Source organism: Theropithecus gelada, chromosome 2 (assembly GCF_003255815.1).
Source record: "Theropithecus gelada isolate Dixy chromosome 2, Tgel_1.0, whole genome shotgun sequence".
NCBI classification, from domain to species: domain Eukaryota; kingdom Metazoa; phylum Chordata; class Mammalia; order Primates; family Cercopithecidae; genus Theropithecus; species Theropithecus gelada.
Window position 1 is genome coordinate 81,158,554 of NC_037669.1, and position 20,934 is coordinate 81,179,487.

General features: G+C 38.8%; 1 protein-coding gene and 1 long non-coding RNA gene across 6 annotated transcripts in view; one reads left to right on the top strand and one right to left on the bottom strand.

The window, feature by feature from the left end:
• The window catches only part of C2H3orf67 (chromosome 2 C3orf67 homolog), a 309,119-nt gene that overhangs the window by 75,578 nt on the left and 212,607 nt on the right, over positions 1 to 20,934 (top strand). The gene's annotated exons all lie outside the window — the stretch shown is intronic.
• LOC112619454 overlaps positions 1 to 20,934 on the bottom strand; it is a 215,470-nt gene that overhangs the window by 44,696 nt on the left and 149,840 nt on the right. The window contains exon 2 of the long non-coding RNA XR_003118224.1: positions 14,974 to 15,184. This is a non-coding gene — a long non-coding RNA (uncharacterized LOC112619454). The remainder of the gene's footprint in view (positions 1 to 14,973; positions 15,185 to 20,934) is intronic.

Genomic DNA, 20,934 nt, shown 5'->3' on the forward strand with positions numbered 1-20,934 from the left:
ACGATTGTCTTGGAGGTGCGGGCTCTTTTTTGGTTCCATATGAACTTTAAAGCAGTTTTTTCCAATTCTGTGAAGAAACTCATTGGTAGCTTGATGGGAATGGCATTGAATCTATAAATTACCTTGGGCAGTATGGCCATTTTCACGATATTGATTCTTCCTATCCATGAGCATGGTATGTTCTTCCATTTGTGTCCTCTTTTATTTCACTGAGCAGTGGTTTGTAGTTCTCCTTGAAGAGGTCCTTTACATCCCTTGTAAGTTGGATTCCTAGGTATTTTATTCTCTTTGAAGCAATTGTGAATGGAAGTTCATTCATGATTTGGCTCTCTGTTTGTCTGTTACTGGTGTATAAGAATGCTTGTGATTTTTGCACATTGATTTTGTATCCTGAGACTTTGCTGAAGTTGCTTATCAGCTTAAGGAAATTTTGGGCTGAGATGATGGGGTTTTCTAAATATACAATCATGTCATCTGCAAACAGGGACAATTTGACTTCTTCTTTTCCTAACTGAGTACCCTTGATTTCTTTCTCTTGCCTGATTGCCCTAGCCAGGACTTTCAACACTGTGTTGAATAGGAGTGGTGAGAGAGGGCATCCCTGTCTTGTGCCAGTTTTCAAAGGGAATGCTTCCAGGTTTTGCCCATTCAGTACGATATTGGCTGTGGTTTTATCATAAACAGCTCTTATTATTTTGAGATACGTTCCATCAATACCGAATTTATTCAGCGTTTTTAGCATGAAGGGCTGTTGAATTTTGTCAAAGGCCTTTTCTGCATCTATTGAGATAATCATGTGGTTTTTGTCTTTGGTTCTGTTTATATGCTGGATTACGTTTATTGATTTGCGTATGTTGAACCAGCCTTGCATCCCAGGGATGAAGCCCACTTGATCATGGTGGATATGCTTTTTGATGTGCTGCTTGGATTCGGTTTGCCAGTATTTTATTGAGGATTTTTGCATCGATGTTCATCAGGGATATTGGTCTAAAATTCTCTTTTTTTGTTGTATCTCTGCCAGGCTTTGGTATCAGGATGATGTTGGCCTCATAAAATGAGTTAGGGAGGATTCCCTCTTTTTCTATTGATTGGAATAGTTTCAGAAGGAATGGTACCAGCTCTTCCTTGTACCTCTGGTAGAATTCAGCTGTGAATCCCTCTGGTCCTGGATTTTTTTTGGTTGGTAGGCTATTAATTATTGCCTCAATTTCAGAGCCTGCTATTGGTCTATTCAGGGATTCAACTTCTTCCCGGTTTAGTCTTGGGAGACTGTAAGTGTCCAGGAAATTATCCATTTCTTTCTAGGTTTTCTAGTTTATTTTCGTACAGGTGTTTATAGTATTCTCTGATGGTAATTTGTATTTCTGTGGGATCGGTGGTGATATCCCCTTTATCATTTTTTATTGCATCTTTTTGATTCTTCTCTCTTTTCTTCTTTATTAGTCTTGCTAGCAGTCTATCAATTTTGTTGATCTTTTCAAAAAACCAGCTCGTAGATTCATTGATTTTTTGGAGACTTTTTTGTGTCTCTATCTCCTTCAGTTCTGCTCTGTTCTTAGTTATTTCTTGCCTTTCTGCTAGCTTTTGAATGTGTTTGCTCTTGCTTCTCTAGTTCTTTTAATTGTGATGTTAGGGTGTCAGTTTTAGATCTTTCCAGCTTTCTCTTGTGGGCATTTAGTGGTATAAATTTCCCTCTACACACTGCTTTAAATGTGTCCCAGAGATTCTGGTATGTTGTACCTTTGTTCTCATTGGTTTCAAAGAACATCTTTATTTCTGCCTTCATTGTGTTATGTATCCAGTAGTCATTCAGGAGCAGGTTGTTCAGTTTCCATGTAGTTGAGTGGTTTTGATTGATTTTCTTAGTCCTGAGTTCTAGTTTGATTGCACTATGGTCTGAGAGACAGTTTGTTATAATTTCTATTCTTGTACATTTGCTGAGGAGTGCTTTACTTCCAACTATGTGGTCAATTTTGGAATAAGTGTGATGTGGTGCTGAGAAGAATGTATATTCTGTTGATTTGGGGTGGAGAGTTCTGTAGATGTCTATTAGGTCTGCTTGCTGCAGAGTTGAGTTCAATTCCTGGATATCCTTGTTAACTTTCTGTCTCGTTGATCTGTCTAATGTTGACAGTGGGGTGTTGAAGTCTCCCATTATTATTGTATGGGAGTCTAAGTCTCTTTGTAAGTCTCTAAGGACTTGCTTTATGAATCTGGGTGCTCCTGTATTGGACGCATATATATTTAGGATAGTTAGCTCTTCCTGTTGAATTGATCCCTTTACCATTATGTAATGGCCTTCTTTGTCTCTTTTGATCTTTGATGGTTTAAAGTCTGTTTTATCAGGGACTAGAATTGCAACCCCTGCTTTTTTTGTTCTCCATTTGCTTGGTAGATCTTCCTCCATCCCTTTATTTTGAGCCTATGTGTGTCTCTGCATGTGAGATGGGTCTCCTGAATACAGCAGACTGATGGGTCTTGACTCTTTATCCAATTTGCCAGTCTGTATCTTTTAATTGGACCATTTAGTCCATTTACATTTAAGGTTACTATTGTTATGTGTGAACTTGATCCTGTCATTATGATATTAGCTGGTTATTTTGCTTGTTAATTGATGCAGTTTCCTCCTAGCATCGATGGTCTTTACATTTTGGCATGTTTTTGCAATGCTGTTTATTTTTCTAAAGATGTGTTAAGTTGCTGAGGGAAAAAAAAAAACTAGATATGGTGAGTGTAGTTAGGAGGTTGTTGCAGTCAATCAGGCCAGGGATGGTGGATATTGAAAACAAGAGTAGAGATGAAGAAGAAGGAATAGACTTCAGAGATGGGGACTCTCAGAGAAATTTTTCAGTGTTAGTATAAAAAGGGAATAGGAAGAATATTAATAAATAAACCAAAATTGGCCCAGCACAGTGGCTCGCACCTGTAATCCCAACACTTTGGGAGGCCAAGGTGGGAGGATAGCTTGAGCACAAGAGTTCAAGACTAGTCTGGGCAACATAGCAAAACACTGTCTACAAAAATAAAGTTAAAAAAAAATCAACTGGCCATTGTGGTGCACTCCTGTAGTCCCAGTCCCCCAGTCCTAGTGCCTCAGTCCTACTCAGGAGGCTGAGGCTGGAGGATCACTTGAGCCCAGGACGTCGAGGCTGCAGTGGGCTGTGATCATACCACTGCACTCTAAACTGAGTGATGGTGGGAGATCCTGTCCCCCCAGCCCCCCCAAAAAAGTAACCAAAATTTATTGAGCAATGACACCATGCTAGCAACTTTACCAAGTTCCTTTAACTCTCACAAAACTCCGTAAGTGATCATTTATAAATTAGAAAGCCTCAGAGAAGTTCAGTAATAGCCCACCCAACATCACACCTGTGGTGCTATATCCAAATGCTGTCTGATTCCCAAGCTGGTTTTCTTTTCACTCTTTTTGTTGCTTCTCTGTAGGGATTTTGTTTTAATTCTAATCATTTTTTCCATGGGACTATCCTCATATTGCAGTTTTATCAGGTGAAATGATGAGCAATTCAAGATTCTCTAAATAACTATAATTTGAAACATCAAATTACTTCTCAACTGTAAGCTAATTAAATCTTGCAAGGCCAGCCCCTCTAAAGTTAAAAATGATTTGACATCTCTTTCCATGTCATTAGGCTATATCTCTCTGCAGTGCGATGATCCTGCTCATTGCATTTCAGAGTTTGCTGGTGTCACCGTGTGGTTTGGTGGGGCTAAGAATAATAATTATTCCTAAATCCTCTGGCAAAAGTTATCAGAAACCAATTCAGAAGCTATACCATCGCCACTAAGTTCACAGTTCAAAAAACAGTGACCACTCAGGGATATTCTGACAAATATAGTGTCACAACAAAGAAATAGGAAGCCAATAATAATTATTGATGATTTACTGCAGAAGTTCTCTTGGGCACTTCAAAAGAAAGGTTTTATCTAAGTAGAGAAGATTTAATTTTAATAAGTAGGATGGAATGCTATCACCAACTTGTCCTGCCAACTGGAGTCTTCCTTTCCTCCCCAGCCAAATTTACAAGCATTCTTTCCCTTTTCCATTTAAACATTAATGACAGGCAAAGAAATGCTGAGATATAGTTATAAACTTCAGAAGTAGCCCAACCTAACTCCTGAAATCATGCCTCACACCTATGCATTAGAATTTCTGGATGAAGGGTGAAGAGAGTATATATCAAAGTGGTTTAAATGACAGATGCTAGAGCTAGACTGCCTGGGTTGGAATTCTGGTTCTGATACTCACTAGCCATGTGATCCTGGGTAAGTTACTTAGTATCCTTGTGCCTCAATTTCCTCATCCATAAAATGGGAATAATAAGAGAACATCCCATGGGGTTGCCTGAAGATTAAACAATATCTGTAAAGCATTTTGAATAGCACCTGCCACAGATTAAGCCATATATAGGTGTTTACTGTTGTAATTATTATTGTTGATATTTATAAGTAAGAATTTCTATTTTGGTGCGTTATGGTGATTATTATTAAATTTGGATGATAAAATATTTACCCTATTTCCAATAAGCAAATCTTTGAGTAGAATAAGAATAGGCAGTCTCTTTTATGCCTTCCCATTAGAGTGTTTTGCTCTGATTTTGTTGTGTAAATCTTTCAAATAGAAAAGATATAAAACTGAACCATAAGTTCTAAAACTGCCATCTAAATTGAGTATAGTTTTTGTGCTTTTAAAAAAAACATATTTTCTTTGTTAAATTGGAAACAATTTAGTGCACCCACATTCCTTCTGGTTTAAGTAATCTATAGAATTAAAATGACAAAAAAGTTGGATTAACCAGATTTATGATTGGCAAAGGAGCATTGCAAACAGCTTCCATGTAACAGGTGTAGCTATTTTAATAGATGTACCAGACTGTCCTATAAAACCCACCCAGTTGCCACACCACTTCACAGATGGCCACTTAAACAATTTAATATCACTAAAATGGTTCTGGCAAAGAATTCTTTAAAACAAACTGTAATGATTTATCATTTTGAGCTGTCTCAAGTACCATCATTATCCTAATGGCCCATGATCGGAATATTTTTCTTCAAATGCTTTCCCCCTACTTTGGCTCTCCTTTTTCTGTTCAGATCCTCTTCATCTGCATATACTTAATACCACTAAACAGGCTCTTTCATTTATATCATCCAACGCATGCTTAATTTCCTTGTCTTACTCTTTTCGCTTTGATTTGAGAAACATTCTGTCTTCTAATCTCCTCCTTTGTGAGTTGATTCTAAAAACTTTTAAGGTAACTTTATCTTCAAGTTTGGAGGGCTACTTGATGATGGGAGGCAGACAACTCAGACAGAGGCATTAAGAGCTATCAGGCTCAGTAGTGAGAAGCCTATGGCATTGAATTTAAGAAGGGATATATACATTTAGGAGGTCCTTACATTACACTGACAATGCATCAGGCTTTCAACTATGGTAATGATAGGGTGGGTAACTGTATCACTAAGGCACCATACTTCCTCAGTGATGTCCGAGGCAAACAGTGCTAATCGATCATGGCAACCTTGCCGTCCCTCTTAACAGAGCACTCCAGACAGTCACTACCAATCATTTGACATTGGAACTTAAGATGAAGCCTATTTGCTGTCCAGGATATGATTTTTACAAAAGACATAAAGTTTCCTTCAAATGGATTTTTCTTATATGGATTCTCCATAAAAAAAAAAAAAAAGAAAAGCAAGGACAAAACATTAAATCTCAACTTTGTGAAGGCAGTTCTTTAGGGAGCAAATATAATATGGTTCAGAAGATGAGGCATTTCAAGCAATCCTTTGGCAAGTGCTAGATTCAGCCAGTCCATAGTTGAATTTTGACAAGCGCCTAAAGTGCTGAAACTCAGTGCTGTTGCTTAAGGTAGGATCAATATACTTTAGATACCAGACTGGAAGCAGAGTTGACATTCTCTTATAGAAGTTCAGAGCCTGAATTTCATTCTTGTCACACTGAAAACCATCTTCTTTTTGTGGAAAGCTGGATTAACAAAGGTAACTCATTCCTCAGTATTAGAATAAATACTTTGTTGTAACCTCAAAGTTCTGGAATATGAATAAAATTTAGTAACAACTAACACATAATGAACACAAATACCTTATTCAGACTATACTAAGCACTTTACATACATTATTGCATTCAATCCTTATAGCAATTCTACAAGATAGAGACTACTTTTATTCCTAGATTAAAGGTGAGGAAATTGAGAAGAAGGAGCCCTAACTTGCCCAAAGTACTATAGGCTAATGGGTGGAAGAACATGGTTTGTGCCCAGGCAGTCTGACTACAAAGCCTGTTGTTAGCTTAACTTCCACTCTGTCCTTCCTCTTTCACTTGGAGGCCAGGTTTTGTGATTCTTCTTACTTGACAGAACGTATCATCTAGTCATGACCTTGGCTTCAAAGAATCAAGCCCTCTGGTCATGTGGGATCTTCCTGGGACCTTTGTGGAAAGTAACTTAGCTGTAGCCCTGGAGTTAAGGTATCTGGTAAATCACAGCATCACCACCACCACTGGGATAATACAGAACCAGGTTAAGGTGAGGCTTGAAGAATATAGCAAGAATGTGTCAGGACCTGGGATTAGAGTGGATATTGCTGAGTTTAGCCGAGAAGAGGCAGAAATTGATGAAAACTAAAAGCCAGAGGAGTGCTTCTCTAATGAAGTCAGCCATGTTTCTCATGTGCTCCTTGAACTGTCTGCATTAGAAATGGTAGGAAGCCCCAAGTCCAGAAATATCTCCCCCATATTGCTTTGTTTTAATGAATAGAATAAGACTTTTTTTTTTCTTTTTTGTTGGCGGGGAGACAGTCTCTCTCTTTCACCCAGGCTGGAGTGCAGTGGAGTGGTCTTGGCCCGCTGCAACCTCCACCTCCCAGGTTCAAGCAATTCTCATCCCTCAGCCTCCAGAGCAGCTGGGATTACAGACGTGTACCACCAAGCCTGGCTAATTTTTGTATTTTTAGCAGAGAGAGGGTTTCACCATGCTGATCAGAATGGTCTCAAACTCCTAGCATCAAGTGATCTGCCCACCTTGGCCTCCCAAAGTGCTGGGACTACAGTTGTGAGCCCCTGCACCTGGCCGGAATAAAACTTTCTTGAGTAACACTCATACTTTGAGGGAGCTGTCAACTATGAGGCAGTTAGGTTGCTTTTAGTGGAGATTTGCAACCTTGAGAGAATATAGACAAGAAAAAGCCTTCGGCTCTCTTGAAGCTTAGAAAGAAGATGAGAAGTATGAAGGTCAGGGATAGGATACTATTAGAAGGCAGGGGAGTGGGGAAGCCAGTGGTGGCAAAAGAACTGGGAAGAACCTGGAAGAAGGATAGGAAGGAAGGTAAATGGTAGGGTCCTAATGAAGCTGCCTCATGCTTCACCGCATTTTTTTCTCTCTTCTTGCTCTACCCAGGAACAGAGAGCTTTGCAGGCCTTGGCACTCACTAGCCTACTTCCGAATCCTCTCCTCTTCAGTTCCATTCATTCTAGGGAGGAACCACTTCATGCCTTTCCCCACTCAGTTCCTGAGAGGAAGGGGCTGGGCTTTCCCCAGGCAAAATTGTACTTTGGTGACAGGTTCCTCTCCTCTTCTTGCATCCTCCTTCCCACACTTCTTTCAGGTCCTTATGCAGAGTTCTGACCTTGGTACCAGGGTGGAGTGGGGAGAGACAAACACTGGAGGTGTGAGGCTGCTCCTGCTTGCCAGTGGGAGCTGGGTTTATATTGTCTTCTTCAGTTTTCAAATTTCCTGATTCCTTTCCTTCCACTTTAAAAAAAAAAATTTTTTACTTTGCCACCCTAAGTATCTGACAAGAAGTTATAAAACTTTTACCAGAGAATAGGCCATGTCCAGAATTCTTATATCCCCAATGTCTTGCCAGTGGTATGTAAACCCTCAATAAGTGTTAATTTTCAGGGAGCACTGCTTGTGAGATACAGGATACCAGACAAGGCCCGTATTTGCCTGTCAGATATGCCAGCAACACATGCACTATAGCTTCCGGGCTACAGTCAGGGCTTACCTCAGTGTTTTCTGAAATGTCAGAAGTTGCTCTGTGTTTCATGATTAGGTTGCTCATGACAAATATTTGCTTTAGCTGTTTAATTTACATCCTTTAATTCTGACTGTGAGCCTTCGCACATCCACACGTGACTTCCTACCTGAGAAAGGCTAATCATTTGGTTATTTTGGTTCCATTTAAGTAATTTAGTTGGGCAAGGGAACAGATCCTAAAGAGGCTAGCCTCCTGTTTTTACAGTAACTTGGCAAATTAGGTTTTAGCCTCATTTAACAGAAGAAGAAACTACAGTAATTCCTCACCTAACATCATCATTAGGTTCTTAGAAATTGAGACTTTAAGCAAATCTACGTATAACAGAACCAACTTCACCATAAGCTAATTGATACAAACAGTACTTACATTCTATTCTGGTCACAAAACATCACCAGGCTTCTAAATAAAGACCCTAAACACTTGTACTATTAATCACTTCTAATATTGAAGTATATGTGAGCTACACATTTAAGAAAGATCAATTAAAGCAATTAAGGCAAGTATTTCCCCAAATATTTTAGTTCAGGGTTGTGGGTGGCCAGAGCTTGTCCCAGCAGCACAGGGCACAAGGCAGGAACCCATCTTGACAGGACACCATCCCATCACAGGACGCATTCATTCACACACACCCTACTCACTGCAGCTGGGCCATGTAGACCTGCTAGTGAACCTGATATGCACGTCTTTGGGATGTGGGAGGAAACCAGAGTGCCCAGAGAAAACTCATGCAGACATGGGGAGAATGTACGGACTTCACACAGACAGGGGCCCCAGCTGGGAATCTGTTTTTTTTCCTCATCAGCACTATGAGGAAATGATGTTGAATGAAAAGGTGTTATTAGAGGACCTCTTGTGATGCTTTGACAATGACTTGCTCAAGTTTTGCAAATTGTGTAAGTGGCAGAGACAGAATTTAAAGCCAATTCCACCTGCCTCCGTGGCCTTTGCTCACCCCAGGCACTCTTTCAGGACACAGGTGATGGCAAAAATGGTCATCAAAACATGTACAGCTTTCCTCAGCTGGTGCTGCTGCCCTTTCTTATTTAGCAAGAACCATCATGTCGTCAGGCCTGCTCCAGCCACCCAGTGTCTTGGCAACAATCATTTTCATTCACCTTTTAGCCCTCCAGTATTCCTTGATCCTCCTCTGCTATTTCCTCACCTACCTTTACTTTCACTTTTGCCTCCTTCCAGAATTAGGATATTTCCTGGCATTTCCACTCCTGCCTTCACTGAAGATTAACTTTAATCTCTGTTAATAGCTTAGATGTGAAGGTGTACCTTGTTGAATAGGTCTTAAGTGGAGATCAATCATTATAAATGCAGCTACCTTTAAAAATAATGTGGTGTATAAGTGAAGTCAAAGGTTGCTTCTTATAGACTGTTTCTGCAAAAGCAAACAGACCCCTACCATTCATAATGAAAGTTAAAATGCTTTGAGGTTTAGCATTACCTGATGCCCCTCTTTCACAGGAGATAAGAGAAGCACTTCGGTGTTTAAATATACAGTCATGTGAAAGTGTTGTCACCACTGTAGAATGTGTTTTGCAGTTACCATCTCATCACATATAAAAAATGGTATGTACAGCCAAATATTCCTATACTCAAAGCTACTCCCTCTTCCTTAGTTCACTTTCTTCAATTAAAAAAAGAGGAAAAAAGATTTGAACATGACTCATATTTTAGTACCAAGAGTATTACATACCAAAACAGGTGATTTTATGCTATAGAAAAAGCAGTAAAAGAAATGAGCATAACCTTGCTTTTAAATGATGCAGTTATTCTCTTTTAGACCATTGGCACCATAATAGACATTCTCCTTTTAAGTAAACATGGAATGGAGCATTTATCAATGCAGATTTTTACTTTACATAAAGACTTTTAATTTTTTTCTTAGCTAAGATTATGCTGTATAGAAAAATAAAGAGTAAGTGCATTTTCTTCAGTGCTGCCTCAGTTTAGAATTCATGGATATATTTCTATAAATTCTTTGTCTCTAGACATAGTCTTGTGATTTTGCTATGTAATTTGGCCAACATTTATTCAGTTACTATTTATTGAACACCTACTGTGAGGCAGGCATTTGCTAGACAGATTGTTGCTGCCCTCATATTCTGGAGGAGAAGACAGAAAAGCAAGCAAATAAAATAGTTACAAATTTTGGTAAGTACTCCGAAAAAAACAGGCAAAGGACTTACCAAGGAGGTACCTACTTAGATAAGGTGATAAGAATATTTAATTTAAGATTTGAAGGAGAATGAAGAACTAGTCATGTGAAGAGTAGAAAGCATAGTGTACCTGCTGAAAACAAAAGCTTGTGCAAATCCTTGTGATAAGGACACACCAAGTGTGAAACTGGCGAGAGTCAGACTGGCACGTATGCTGACTAATCTCCCTGCCAACTACTGGATAAAGAAACTGTGTTTGCTGAACTCCTACTAACCTCAGTAGGGAAGGTACCAGGTTCAAGAGGCCGAAAAAGAGACCCAGAGCCAGCAAAGGAGATATTGGGTTTTATTCCATGCTTCCATACAGAGGAGAGTGTCCAGTGGTGGTGGGGTGGACAGGAGAACTGCCTAGCATACAGAAACAGTCTAGTGGTGGTGGGCTGGACAAGATATCTGCCTTACTACAGTTCAGTGGTGGCAGGCTGGACAACATATTCACCTGGCCCAGTAGCAGTGGGCTGGGCAAGAGAACCATGACCACTCGCAAATTGCATGGAATTTATGGAGCATTTTCACTTACCACCCTCCCCCTAACAACCTCCACCTGGAAACTTTCATTTAACCCAGAATTCAAGACCCCAATCCCCTGTACAGCCCATGTTCCATGGGATGGGCCAGGGGCATTTAAATGTTTATCATAGATAAGGAATGAATCTTTAGGTTGGCCATTCCAGGATTCCCTAGCTCTGAACACATATTCAGGTGCATCTGCCATACAGTGTCATTCTTAGGGTTTGCTTAAATTATACTATCAGGTGCGCTTATCCTACAATGTGGTATATATAACATATATACCATGGAATACTATATACCCATAAAAAAGAACAAAACCATGTTCTTTACAAGCAACATGGATGCAGCTGGGGGCCCTTATCCTCAGTGAATTAACACCAGAACAGAAAACCAAATACCACATATTCTCATTTAAAGTGGGAGCTAAACATTGAGTACACACAGACGCAAAGAGGGGAACAAAAGACACTGAGGACTACTAGTAGGGGGAAGGTGGGAGGAGGGCAAGGGTTGAAAAACTACCTGTTAGGTAGGTACTGTGCTCGCTACCTAGGTGACGAGATCATTTGTACACCAAACCTCTGACACGCAACTCACCCGTATAACAAACTTTTACATGTAGCCCCAAAACAAAAAGAAAAAGCCTCCCTTCCACTCCTCTAGATCTGTTCCCCGCCATTCTCTCACTTACTCTGTGTCCTTGGAGGTAGCCCGCTCCTGTCTTCCTACGTCATACCATATGAATCACCCAGACTCCCTTGACCTGAGGCTTCAGATTTCCTCAAGCCTCCCAGACAATGAGAAGTACCAGCAGGAGATCAGAAGACAGGACAAGAGAGAAGCCACGCTATTCCTTCCTTCTTTTTCTGCTTTGGACTTCCTATTGATGACCCTTTCTATAAGGATCCAATTGCTCTGGCTCTGGTTCTTTCCCTTGCCCCTTTAGACCTAGGAATGGTAAAGGTGCCTAACCGTCCCTCCTTTGTTTCCTCAACCCTGCCCACACCTGTGTAAGGAATTGTTTCATGATAGTCTCTTCATTTTAACTATGTGGGATGAATTCTTTTTCCTGACTGTAGAGAATGACACCTGGTGAGTGAGGCAGGATAATTTCTAGTCCTTTTTAGCTAGGAATTTAGATTCCATTCTCAGAGCAGTGTGAGGCCAATGAAATATGGTGAGATAATCTGATCCCCGTGTCAGATGGTCATCCTGGCTGCTCTTGAGGGTATTGACCAGAGGAATAAGAATGGAAGCAGGGAGACCAGCTGGAAGGCTGTGAAGCCAGGAAGTGTGTGGTGCCTGGGCAGGAGCGACAGTATAGGAGATAGAGAGATGAGTGGATTCAACATGTAACTGATAGACTTTTGGCACAGAAATGTGATTCAAGAATGACTTAAGTTAATGATTTGAGCCATTGGGAGGTGGTGTTGGTAAGGAATTAAGGATTCTTTATCTTTGATGGGTTTCATTTGAAATATCTGTGACATATCCTGCAAGAAGTTCAATTAAGCAGTTTGGAGTTCAAGGAATGAGTTAGGGCTGGATATCTAGATTGAGTTATGAACATATAAAAAACATTTAAAAATTGGGTGAGAATGGACATGATCCCCAAGGAAAAGAATTTTTTAAAAAAATGAGAAGAGAGCCTGGGAGCTGCTAACATTTAATCGTCCCTAGAAATGATTTGAATGCACATTTTAGTTCATCCCCAAAGATTGTTTAAATAATATGTAAATCCAGTTTTAGAGAAAAGGAAAATGAAAATAAGGGATGCTTCAGAAATCAAATGTGAAAATGCTGTGTACTATGTTATACTTCTCCCCATAAAATGAACTTGATATCTAATTGAACATGCTTTTTAAAAGGCTAATTTATAGACTGTTCCTTTTAGCAATACTGCCTTACTTATGCTTTGAACATTGGCACAAATATAGCTCATGTAAACACTTTAGCTTTGTGCTGGAAACTTACAAATTGATTATAGAACTGAATGAGTTAATTTACCTCCTCATTGCAAGCTCTTATTTTGAACCAACAGGATTATGCCCAGGTGGTGAGTTCTGCATATTGTCTAACTTAATTGGGAAATGTGTTTACATTGATAAGCTTCCAGCCTAATTCAAATTAGAAGGAAAGCTTTCTAATTTCACCTTTCATTTACTAGAATTTTATAAGATAAAAGAATGTTTAAAAATGGCACCAGTGTATTTTCACTAATGCAATCCATAATAACCAAAACAATCATTAAACCCTGCAATAAGACATTTCTTGGTGTTTTTCTTTAGGTCCTCTACAAATGATCATCCTCTGACTCCAAGGACCTATAGATTTTATTATACGGCCTTCCAGCTTTTATATTATAGCATTGAACTGTCATCTGTAGCATGCATTAGAATGTTATTGACAAAATGTCCACTCATATTGAACTAAGTACTCAATAAACCACTATAAGTAAATTGTTGTGCTCTAACCTCGAAGGATAGTCTATTGATTCCCCTCATGGGTATGAGCCTAGCAGAACGCCCCTATCTGCAATTCCTTTGTGCTACGTATGTTGTGTAATGTCTTTTTTGGGATCCCAGATCGTAAAGGAACTTTTTTACGTTATTTATTAAAACCAAATATTGTTTTTTGCATGTTTATTTTATTTCAAATAAATAGTTAACCACTAATCATTGCTTTTTTCTTATGCTGTAAGACTCTGCCATTTTAAAATTGCATACATAATTAAAGTAATCCACACCTATAAGAAAGTTTGGAGTCATTTTCCAAAGGTAATTGCTTTTAGCAGGTTTTTTTATGAGTACCTCTAGAGCTTAATTGAGTGTGTGTGTGTGTGTGTGTGTGTGTGTATGTGTGCATGTATATGATATTACAGTCCTTTTTCCCACAAGTGGAATCATACCAGTAACACTTTTTGGCAGTTGGTTTGGTAGTGACAGTGGGGCTTTCGCTGTTACCTATCTTGAGACGATTTCCATACTACTAAATCTGTCTCACTCCTTTTAATAGCTGCTATATATACCATTGCATGGCTAGAGCATCACCTATTTATCTAGATCCTTATGGTGGACCTCTAAGTTTTCCCTCTGTTTTGCTATTAGTGTTACCTTGAATATCCGTGTGTGTATCTTTGTGTACCTGTGAAATGTCCTCTATTCAACTATGTGTGAGATTTTCGTGTAAAAATGAAAAAGAGAATGTATATATTGCCTAAGGAGTAAAAATATTCTGCAATTATGGTGATACATTCTGGAGAGCAGAGGTGAGGGAGGATAGAAAGATCTCAAGAATGAATGTTGGAGATATTTTAAAACATTTGACATATTTTCTCCTTGTTGGATACTGTCAAATTTTTATTGGTGGGCAATTTATTTTAAACTTTAAAAAAAAGTTTTCAAGACTATAAATAATTGGTAATATCTTATAATCATAGTTTGTGTTGATAATTGAGAATCCTTAACTGATTCGTGATTTGTGAAAAACGTACTTTCAGTGCCAAATATCTTCTTTATTGTAAGCTTCGGAAAGTGATCATTTGTGATGGTACTGTTGGGCTCAACAGAATAGTCACTTAACTGGAACAAGCAATGTCCTACATCTATGTATTAACAAAAGGTTACACTGCTTGATATCTCCTCAAATGAAGGGTAAATTTGTTGTCAATTTATGGCAAAATGTATGCTTGGAAGGTTAGGAGAGTGGGTGGTGTTACAGATTCATAATTTGAATTTTCCCTTTTATGCTAGAGATGGTTATTTTTTAAATAGGCAGCTTACACCCAAACAGTAACTTATCTAAGGAAGGCAAATGTTACTTGAAAATAGATGATCTTAAAGAAAGGGAAAGAGAAAAAAACACAATAAGTTAGAGCTGACAAAGCAGTTAGAAGCATACACCTGAAAGAGTAATACCCTGCATTTATAAATCAGTTTCTAAGTTTTTTTATGATCATTTTCTCAGTACAATGGAAGGACAGATGTTATTATTCCCAATTTAAAGGGGAGGAAATTGAAACTCCAAGAGGTTGACTCCTGTTCCTATAACCTTTTTCTTTAAGACTAATGATATGAAAATTACTGTATTGGTTTCTGAGGGCTGCCATAACAAGTAACCACAAACTGGATAGCTTAAAACAATGTATATTTACTGTTTCTGGAAGCTGAAAGTTCAAAAGCAAGGTTTTGGCAGGATTGTTTCCTTCTGGAGGCACTGGGGGAGAATCTGTACCATCCCTCTTTCCTAGTCTCTGGCAATTGCCAGCAATCTTTGGGATTCCTTTGTTTGTAGGTGTATCACTCCAATCTCTGCTTTCATTGTTGCACAGCATCCTCTCCCTGTGTCTTTGTTTAAATTTCCCTCTATTTATGAAGACACCAGTAATTGGATTTAAGCCCACTCTAATCCATTCTGACTTCATGTTAATTTGATTACATCTACAAATACCTTAGTCACAAATAAGGCCACAATCACAGGTACCAGGGGTTAGGACTTGAACATATCTTTTTGGGGGACACAGTTCAACCCACAGTGACTAACATTTCAGGATCAAGAGTATCACCAAGAAACTTGTGTGTTTTATAGTAATGGAACAAAAATAGTAGTTCTCATTTTATCTATACCTTTCTTCTAAAATTCCATTTACCTGAAGTCTCATCATCAATAAGTGACTGAACTAGTAATAGCTTTTTTAAATTCAGTTATAATTCACATATCATAAAATTTATCCTTTTAAAGTGGATGATTCTGTCATTTTTAGTATAATTCACAGTTATGAAACAATCGCCACTATGTAATTTTTGAATGTTTTCATCACCCTGAAAAGTACCTGTACCCATTGGCAGGTACTCTCCACTCCCTGCTACCCTTAGCCCTTTTCCTGTCTCTCTAGATTTGACTCTTTCAAATACTTCATATAAGTGGAACCATGCTATATGTGGTCTTTTCTGTCTGATTTCTTTCACTTATAATGTTTGCAAGGTTTATTCATATTGTAGAGTGGAATAGATAAGAATAAGAACTATTATTTCCATTCTATTACTATGAAACACACAACATGGATATCAGTGATTCTTTCCTTTTTAGGTCTGAAGAATAATACATTGTATGGATATAACATATTAGTTAACTTATCAGTTGATGGACATTTGGGTTGTTGCCATTTTGGCTATTACTAATAATGCTGCTATGAACAATTCATATACCAGTTTGTGTGTGGACATATGTTTTCAGTCCTCTTGGAGCTCACCTACGAGTGAAATTGCCGGGTCATATGGAACTTTACATATTTGAAACTGTTTCCAATGAGGCTGTATCGTTTAATATTCCCATCAGCAATCATGAGGATTCTAATTTCTCCACATCCTCATTGAGACATATTATTATTAGTCTTTTTTTTATTATACCCATCCCAGTGGGTGTGAAATGGTATCTCATGGTTTTGATTTACATTTCGCTGTTGATTAATAATGTTGAGCATCTTTCCATTTGCTTATTGGCCATTTGTATACCTTCTTGAAGAAATTTCTTTTTTTTTTTTTTTTTTTTTTTTTTTTGAGACGGAATCTCGCTCTGTCGCCCAGGCTGGGGTGCAGTGGCGCGTTCTGGGCTCACTGCAAGCTCCGCCTCCCGGGTTCACGCCATTCTCCTGCCTCAGCCTCCCGAGTAGCTGGGACTACAGGCGCCCGCCACCTCGCCCGGCTAGTTTTTTGTATTATTTTTAGTAGAGACGGGGTTTCACTGTGTTAGCCAGGAAGGTCTCGATCTCCTGACCTCGTGATCCGCCCATCTCGGCCTCCCAAAGTGCTGGGATTACAGGCTTGAGCCACCGCGCCCAGCCGAAGAAATTTCTATTTAAATTTTTTGCCCATACTAAGCAAAAAGAACAAAGCTGGAGGCATCACGTTACCTGACATCAAACTATACTACAGGGCTACAGTAACCAAAACAGCATGGTACTGGTACAAAAACAGGCACATAGACCAATGGAGGAGAACAGAGAGCCTAGAAATAAAGCCACACATCTACAGCCATCTGCTCTTGAAAAAAGCTGACAAAATCAAGGAATGGGGAAAAGACTTCCTATCCAATAAATGGTGCTGGAATAACTAGTTAGCCATTTGGAACAGGTTGAAGCTGAACCCCTTCCTTACACCATATACAAAAGCCAACTCAAAATGGATTAAACACTTAAATATGAATCCCAAAACTAAAAACCCTGAAAGACAACCTAGGCAATATTATCCTGGATATAGGAACAGGCTAAGATTTCATGACAGAGATGCCAAAAGCAATTGCAACAGAAGCAAAAATTGACAGTGGGATCTAATTAACCTTAAGAGCTTCTGCACAGTAAAAGAAACTATCAGCAGGGTGAACAGACAACCTACAGAATGGGAAAAAATATTTACAAACAATGCATCTGACAAAGGTCTAATACACAGACTATATAAGGAACTTAAACAAATTTACAAGAGAAAAGCAACCCCATTAAAATATGGGCAAAGGACATGAAGAGACACATCTCAAAGAAGACATACATGTAGCCAACAAACATATAAAAAAAAGCTCAATATTAACTGATTCTTAGAGAAATGCAGATGAAAACCACAATAAGATACCTTCTCACACCAATCAGAATGGCTATTATTAAAAAGTAAAAAACATAACATGCTGGCAAGGTTGTGGAGAAAAGGGCACATTTATACACTGTTGATGGGAGTGTAAATTAGTTCAACCATTGTGGAAAGCAGTATGGTGATTCCTCAAAGAGCTAAAAGCAGAACTACCATTCGACCCAGCAATTCCATTTCTGTGTATATACCCAAAGGAACACAAATCATCCTACCATAAAGGCACATGCACGTAAATGTTCATTGCAGCACTATTCACAATAGCAAAGACACGAAATCAACCTAAATGCCCATCAATGACTGACTGGATGAAGAAAATGTGGTACATATACCACATGGAATACTATGCAGCCATAAAAAAGAATAAGATCATGTCTTTTGCAGGAACATGGATGGAGCTGGTGGCTGTTGTCCTTAGCAGACTATCACAGGAACAGAAAACCAAATGCCGCATGTTCTCACTTATAAGTGGGAGCTAAATGATAAGAACTTATGAACACAAAGAAGGAAACAACAGACACTGGGGTCTCCTTGATGGTGGAGGGTGGGAGGAGCAGAAAGGATAACTATTGGGTACTGGGCTTAACACCTGGGTGATGAAATAATCTGTACAACAAACCCCCATAACATGAGTTTACCTGTGTAACAAACCTTCATGTGTACCCCTAAACCTAAAATAGAAGTTTAAAAATTAAAAATAAATTATTTGCCCATTTTTAATTGGATTAGTTATCTTTTTATTGTTGATTCATATGAGTTTTTAAATCTATTCTATGTACTATACCCTTATCAGATATATGATTTATAAAAATTTCCTCCCATTCTGTAGGTTGTCTTCTTACTTTCTTGATAGCATCCTTTCAGGACAAAAGTTTTTAATTTTTATGCAGTCTAGTTTATTTTTTCTTTTATTGCTTGTGCTTTGGCCATGATATCTAAGAAACTATTACCTATTCCGATGGCATGAAGATTTTCACTTATTTTATTCTAAGAGATGTATAGTTTTAGCTCTTAAATTTAGGTCTTCAATCCCTTTTGAGTTAATTTTTGTATATGATGTGAGATGGGGATCAAATTTTTTTTCTTTTGCATGTGAATATTCAGTTGTTGCGGTAGCATTGTAAAAAGACTATTCTTTCCCCCATTAAATTGTCCTGGCGCCCTTGTCAGAACTCAATTACCTGCAGTTTTATTTCTAAATGTAGTTTTATTTCTAAACTTTCTATTTTTTTCCACTGATTTATATGCTTGTCGTTATGCTGATAGCACACTATCATGTTTACTATAGCTTTGTGATAAGTTTTAAATCGGGAAATGGGAGTCCTCCAACTTTCTTCATGCTTTTCCAAATTGCTGTGAGTCCTTTGCATTTCCATATGAATTTTAGAATCAGCTTGTCAGTTTCTTGAAGAAGTCAGCTCAGGTTCTGATGGGGATGGATTAAATCTGTAGATCATTTGTGGAGTGGGGGGTATTGTCATTTTAACAATATAGGAATATTGCCATATTAAAAATATTGTCTCCCAGTCCGTTAACATGGCATGTCTTTCTATTTATTTTATTTTCTAAAAAAAATGATTTTTCAGCCAGGTGCGATGGCTCACGCCTGTAATCTCAGCACTCTGGGAGGCTGAGGTGGGTGGATCACCTGAGGTCAGAAGTTTGAGACCAGGCTGGCCAACATACTGAAACCCTGTCTCTACTAAAAATACAAAAAATTAGCCAGGCATGGTGGTGGGCACCTATGATCCCAGCTACTGGGGAGGCTGACGCAGGAGAATCACTTGAACCTGGGAGGCTGAGGTTGCAGTGAGCTGAGATCACACCACTGCACTCCAGCCTGGGCTACAGAGTGAGACTCTGTTTAAAAAAAAAAAAATACATATATATATATTTTTTATATCATTTTATATATATATAAAATACATATATGTAATTCAATGATATTTTGTAGTTTTCAGTGTATATGTTTTGCACTTCTTTTGTTAAATTTCTTTCTCAGTATTTATTTCTTCCTATTTACTTTAGGCCAAGACTGACGTAGGGACATGTTTCAGGAGGGAGTGGACTTACAGGGTCCAATAAGGACCCGGTGGTCTGGCCCCAGCCAAGACTTCCTCTCTGTTTCTGTTCTTGGAAAACAAGGGCCATTCCCTGGCTTTAAGGGTCACTTCTGGAACAACGGTCAAGGCAGGCATGGAGAAAGCTGTAAGGGATGCTCAGGGAGGAACCTGTCAAGCTTGTGTATGGCAGGACCACATGAGCACACTTAGGAAGAGACAGAGTAGGATGGGAACCCGCCTTGCCAGCCCCAAGGCCCTGCACTTTACTGATACTCAGTCATTTTTCTTGAATACTTCCCAGATTGATGCAATCCTTTGGTTAATTTCCAGTGTTTTGAAAAGTTGATCCTGACCATTTTCGTCAGTGTTCTCATTGCTTTTATGAAGCAAAAATGTTCAGAGGTTTTTTTCTCCACCATTTTCATAGGCATACAGTAATATTCAGTAATAGCTAACATCAAGTGCTCCTTCATCTATGCCATGTAACTCTTCTTTTAGTGTTGTACATCAGCTTGTTACAGTATCTTATGTTCTATCAATCAAGTAAACTAATTCTACTTTATGTATAGGAGTCTATTTGAAATACATTTAGAAACATGCTTTTTTATTATTATTATACTTTAAGTTCTAGAGTACATGTGCATAACCTGCAGGTTTGTTACATATGTATACTTGTGCCATGTTGGCGTGCTGCACCCATCAACTCGTCAGCACCCATCAACTCGTCATTTACATCAGGTATAACTCCCAATGCAATCCCTCCCCCCTCCCCCCAGAATGATAGGCCCCAGTGTATGATGTTCCCCTTCCTGAGTCCAAGTGATCTCATTGTTCAGTTCCCACCTGTGAGTGAGAACATGCAGTGTTTGGATTTCTGTTCTTGTGATAGTTTGCTGAGAATGATGGTTTCCAGCTGCATCCATGTCCCTACAAAGGACACAAACTCATCCTTTTTTATGGCTGCATAGTATTCCATGGTGTATATGTGCCACATTTTCTTAATCCAGTCTGTCACTGATGGACATTTGGGTTGGTTCCAAGTCTTTGCTATTGTGAATAGTGCTGCAATAAACATACGTGTGCATGTGTCTTTATAGCAGCATGATTTATAATCCTTTGGGTATATACCCAGCAATGGGATGGCTGGGTCATATGGTACTTCTACTTCTGGATCCTAGAGGAATCGCCATACTGTTTTCCATAATGGTTGAACTAGTTTACAATCCCACCAACAGTGTAAAAGTGTTCCTATTTCTCCACATCCTCTCCAGCACCTGTTGTTTCCTGACTTTTTAATGATTGCCATTCTAACTGGTGTGAGATGGTATCTCATTGTGGTTTTGATTTGCATTTCTCTGATGGCCAGTCATGATGAGCATTTTTTCATGTGTCTGTTGGCTGTATGAATGTCTTCTT